Genomic DNA, 6000 nt, shown 5'->3' with positions numbered 1-6000 from the left:
AGAACCTATATTCTAGTGATTTGTGCTTATCTAGTCCACACAAGACCACATTTTGATGATGGAAATCTGAGTATGAATAGGCCTGACAATTTTCAGGGGTCCCACCCTGTCTACCTGAAAACGGGATACCGTCATATTTTCTTGTGCTTGACTTATGGTTTTGGAATACCATTTATTTGAAATTCAGTAGAACCACAATTCAATAACAGGAAGAAAACAGAACAATCTAGAATTTTCCAGAGCTTGAAATATTCTGGAATGTGTCCAGTGTTTTACTGTTTAGTCATTGGTTATTATATTAAATGCACCATAGGCCTAGTACTTTCTGTAGTCAGTGTGTGTGTGTTTGTGTGTGTGTGTGTTTGTGTATTTTAGAAACAAGAGGCGGGAGCCGGCCCCGTGGCTTAGCGGTTAAGTGCGCGCAGTCCGCTGCTGGAGGCCCAGGTTCGGGTCCCGGGCGCGCACCGACGCACTGCTTCTCGGGCCATGCTGAGGCTGCATCCCACATACAGCAGCTAGAAGGATGTGCAGCTATGACATACAACTATCTACTGGGGCTTTGGGCGGGGGTGGGGAAAGGAGGAGGATTGGCAATAGATGTTAGCTCAGAGCCGGTCTTCCTCAGCAGAAAGAGGAGGATTAGCACGGATGTTAGCTCAGGTCTGATCTTCCTCACAAAAAAAAAAAGAAAGAAAGAAACAAGAGGCTGAGGGGAAAGCTTAGTATATATATGTTTCTTTCTCAAAAGACTTACAGACTAATTAAGGAAACAGGATACACGAAGTCTTCCTGAAGAAATTTAAGAAAAAACTAAAAGCCAGAACTCATAACTATAAATCTGTCTAGTTCCAAACATTCATCTAAGAAAGTGCTGGTTATCTGGAGCAAAGTCATGAGTATATATTTTACCTCCTAGGCAAGAAGCACTGTACCAGAGAACAGAAATAAGGGTGTCATTTAGTTAAACCACCAACTACCATAGTCTCCTAATAAAGTTATTGGATATTTTACTCTTCTAGAAAAAGAAAATATTACCAACTAGGTTTAATTGTAGTAAATGAACTAACTGGGTATTTATTTGGGACTCGTTATCTGAAAACCAACAAAGTCACACTACCACAAAAGACCCCCCACACTGACTTGCCAATAGGCTTGAATTTACAGATTTGAAGTCATTCTTTGAGTTAAAATAATTTGTTTCAAAAGACCTCAGTTAATGTGAAAATGCATTACCACAAAATAACATAATAGAAAAGCTTTTTAGAAATTGTTAAATACTGAAAACATTACTACTGTTTTACAAACATTAATGAACCCATGTAGAGTTATTCATAATTACCTCAAACCTTCAAATTCATATTCATAATTTATACAGTATTCCCTCAAAATTGCTAACATCCTTAAAGGCAAAATCTAATTCAGTCAATTCTCAACTACTAAATTTTGGACTTATTTTTCTATTTTAACCAGCATGATTCTGGTCAACTACACCACTTATCAGATCAAAGATTTTTGGGAAAGGATTATTGTGAATGTTACTTCTGGAAATTGCAAATTTTAAAATGTATTATACTAAAAAAAAAAAAAATGTATTATACTGCTTCAACTTCACCCTATGTCTTTATAATGCCAAGGAAACCAACCTAGTTTTAGATTATTCTCATGTTCCTAGATAATCGTTTATTTGAAAATCAGTATTTTTGCCAATGTAATTCTGAAAGTTTATCACAAAGGAAAAGCTAGTGTGAAATGCTGCACCTAAGTAGGAAAAGTTTGCAGGGAGGAAGGGAAAGGGACACCAAAGGGACTCTTTGTCCTGTCCCCATATCAAAACTAACCAACCAAGTGAGGACCACTGAGATGTCCACATGAGGCACAGTGGTGCCCTATAGTCAGGGCTTTGTTGATGTTGCTGTTGTTTTGTTTTGCCTTTTGTTTGTCTGTTTCAGTCATTTTTGGAGCTTCCTCTAATTTTTAAATTCTTCCGATTAAACTCATGATGAAAAAGCGGGATTAGGTATTTCCAAGGACTTCTGGTGTGCTTAGGTGCACATTCAATTCAGACCATAGGCCATAGTTTTCAAACCTTATGAAACCAGAAATGGAAATTATGGGAAGGATCAAATGACACTTAGGGCCCCTATCAAGGCTAAATGTCATGATGCCCCATGAGACAATAATAAAAGTAATTTTGTCTTTGAAAAATGCGATTTTAACCATAGGCAGTCACCATCAATTACAAGAGTAGTTTGCCTGGAGGTAATTCTTATCCCTCTTATGACTAGGTTCAATTCTTTGAAACAAATTCCTGACTTCCATGATTAGAAACTATAGAAGTATAACTGGGGTATAGATGTGGCTATTTGTTTATCTATTTTTGTATATAATATATGTATATTTTATATATAATATATGTGCATATGTTTTATATATATTTATATATAATATATAAGTTAAATTTTAAATATATTCTACATAAAATATATATATATAATCAGCCACTCCCCCTCCCCTCCCTCTCTCTTCGTCTCTTACACACATATCTCCTGGTTCTTCTCTTCTAGTCTCTTTAGTCATTTTCCCCTTTTCAACTCCTCCCCAATCCTGCAACTCCCACCTCTCTAAACTATTCTGCAATTCCTTTCGTCACAATTAGTTGCTTGTGTTCAATACTTGAATAGCACTTATTTACCCCTCAGTTCTGGAACTTAGTTCCCAAATGCGAAGTACTGAATGGACACCATTCCTATGTCATTTATTGTATTAAGCCTCCTATTAAAATCATTTGTGCACCACAAGTATATGAAGGCAGTAATCATGCTTATTCATTTGTATATTCCCACAGAGCCAAATACTGTGTCTTGCATGCAGTAAGGGCCTTTGCACATGCTGTTCCCTTTACCAGAAATGTTCTTCCCCCAGAACATCACTCCCTCGCTGTCCATATGTCATCTCCTCACATTATCCTTCCATAAACACACTATTCTTACCATTCAATCGTTCTTTGCCACCCTGAACAATTTCATTTCTCTGCACAGCCCTCATGAAAGCTGGAATTATTTTCTAATTTATTTATTTATTTCTGCCCTCCCCTCTGGAATGTAAGCTCCACAGTGACAAGGACTCTATGCTATTTCTTGCTGACTCTCTGGAACCTAACAAGCTTTTGGCACATCATAGGTGCTAAATTAATACTACGTGAATATTTAAGTCATTGAATAAATGTCTTCTGAGTTGAAATAAATGAGAATAAAATATAATATCCCTGACTTAAGGGAGTAAAAACATACTTCAAGAGTATGGTATATAAAATATAAAATCTGCTAAGTTGCTCTCGTTGAGAGGGAAGAGATACTGTATGTAACATTCAGTATGATCTTTTGCACTATACTCGAAAGTTTGAGGTGTACAGTGAAAAGTTCTTGGTCATCACTGTCCATGAGAAATAAGGGGGAAACCACCAACGGAAGCCAAATGTATAATTTTAAATTTTCTAGTAGCCACATTAAAAAAGTAAGAAAGAAACAGGTGAATTTACTTTTAATAGCATATTTTACTTAGCCTTGTATATCCAAAATATTATCATTTCAACATGTAATCTATATCAAAAATTTTTAATGAAATATTTTGCATTCTTTTCTATTTGTCCCATGATATATTCAAAATCCAAGGTCTATTTTACGCTTACAGCACAGATCCATTCAGACCAGTGCTTAGTAGTCACACATGGTGGCTAGCGGCTACCATATCAGACAGTGCAAATCTAGGTAACAATTATCCACTCTGGTGGGGTTCATATTCTTTGAATGTGCTTTTCTTTTTTGCATATTGTTTTATGCAACCTTACCTCTCTTTTGACCATGGCAACCATTGTCTCAGAGGATCAGGATTTTTAGTGTAAGGATGCAATGAAAAAGAAAGAATGGTTGTCCATCTTTTATAGACAGAATGCATTGCTTAGTTTTGTTCTTCCAAAAAAAAAGAATCTTGGAGAACACAGTACACAAATAGTATTAAGGAACAATCTCAAGCTGTTTTGTTTTGTTTTTTTAAGAGAAAAAGGATTCCTAAATTCCCTAAGTTTCCCTTTAGATATCCTGAGCAGAGCATGGAGATCTGAATAGGTTTTTACCATTGGTACTAAGAACTTAGAATATGACTTAAGGGAAGTTCCCTTGTGGTCAAGGAACAGAGAAGGGAGAAATGAAGAAAGGCAATATTGTCACAGGTGATGAGAATAGAACACAAAGTAGGTCCCTCAACACAAAAGAGTAGAAATGGCAGTGGCGAAGGAGAGTGTTTGAAGGCAAGAGCCTCACAGCATGCAAAGTCTCCCTCTGCACTTGTGGGTCCTGGAAGTTCCCACAAGCCTCTACAGGGACACAGGAGGAAGCTGAGAATTAGCTTCAGCTTGCCTGTTGAGGTGTTTGCTGCAGCACAAGGCAAAGGGACCAGGAGGCCATGGGGTGAGCACCCCAAAGTTAAAGGTTGGACGAAAAGCAAAGCTGGGTCCTTTAAACAACCAGAGCCCCGCTGAGATGTTAGGTGAAGAACTAGGACAGTGGAGGAGAAGGTCCAACTCACAGTGAGCAGAGAAGGTGCACTGCTCATACTGAGAGCAATCACCTGTCGTGTGCCTAAGCGCCCTGGACCAAGGGCAGAGAGTGACAACCACAGACCTGGGGAAACGAGCTATTCCTCAACTGGACGACAGTAGGGGCTAATAGAAAAGGACAATACAAGACATGGACAATACTGCCCACCTGTTACTATAATGTTAATTAATGTTAAGTTTCCCCCTTTGCCCAATGCCATCTGATTAAAGGGAAGGAGTAAGAACTGGGAGAAATCCTGAAAGACTGGGCATTTACCCAAAAGACACCATTGTACATTAATTGGCAAGTTCAAGTTCCTCCCAGCCTCTCCCCCATCTGTGAAATAGCAGCTTAACGACAAGATGAGCTATTACAGAGAGCAAGGAAAATTACTTCTTTTTCCTACCTCTCTCCCTCCCTGCCTTCTGCCCATATCTGATTAGTGGCAGATACTTTTTAGATCTATTACAAACAGAAACTGAGAAAGGACTGGACAAGTAAAGACACACTAATGGAGGACAGGTCAATTGAAAGCAAAGGAAACAATTCATTTCAGCTGGCCAAGATGCAAAGCTATGAAGATGGTGAGTCTACAGACTTCTTCAGATGACCCAGAGCAGGTATCTCCAGTTCCCCTGGGATCTTGTTAAAATACAGTCTGATCTGTAGGTCCAAGGTGCACCCTGAGATTCTGCATTTCTAATAAACACTCAGGTGATGCTACTGCTTCAGGTCGGAGGACCACACCTGAGTAGCCAAGACCCAGAGGATGTGTACATCACAAACGTCTTAGCAGCAGTGGGGTCAAAGACCCCACCATAGGAGGTGACTCTCAAGGATTAGCTGTACCTGGGTAAAAACATGGAAGAAAGTCATCAAGAAACTAATAATGTAGTGTGGAAAGAGGAGTTTCTATGAATGAGGATGCAGACACACATCAGAGATTGGTGGTTGTGAATGAGAACTACAAAGCTCAGACTGGGCCCATCTCCAGGCTGCAGAGAGGGCAGCGTGGCTGCTCTCTACTTCGCAGAGCGCTGGGTCCACATGCTGGCAATGTCCGGGTCACAGAAACACCTAGTCACAGAGTGGTGCTGTTAAACAACCTTGCCCACCCTTTGAATAGAATTAGGGAGTGGCTTCTTCATTGAGCAGACAAAAAGTGGGCAGAATCTGGCAACTCTGACTTTTGGAACTTACATCATCAGCCGTCACTGTCATCACACTCCTGCTTTTCTTCATTATAGAGGTGAAAAATATCCCCTCCTAGGATATCTGTTATTCAGTGCAGCTTTGCAGACAATTTTTAAGACCTACAGGGGAAAAAAGGCATAAAAAAATAGACCAGCTTGGCATCCGTAGTTAAATACAAATATATGGCTTATTTATATTCTCCAAACTAACA

The 6000-nt window shown here is 39.1% G+C and overlaps 1 long non-coding RNA gene across 1 annotated transcript in view; it reads right to left on the bottom strand.

Annotated features, from left to right (window-relative positions):
• Nucleotides 1-5712: 5712 nt before the first annotated feature.
• The window catches only part of LOC131404040 (uncharacterized), a 51447-nt gene continuing 51159 nt past the window's right edge, over nucleotides 5713-6000 (bottom strand). The window contains exon 4 of the long non-coding RNA XR_009219710.1: nucleotides 5713-5908. This is a non-coding gene — a long non-coding RNA (uncharacterized LOC131404040). The remainder of the gene's footprint in view (nucleotides 5909-6000) is intronic.

The sequence above is a fragment of the Diceros bicornis genome, chromosome 4, assembly GCF_020826845.1.
Source record: "Diceros bicornis minor isolate mBicDic1 chromosome 4, mDicBic1.mat.cur, whole genome shotgun sequence".
Taxonomy (NCBI): Eukaryota; Metazoa; Chordata; class Mammalia; order Perissodactyla; family Rhinocerotidae; genus Diceros; species Diceros bicornis.
This window is presented reverse-complemented; position numbering and strand designations above follow the sequence as displayed.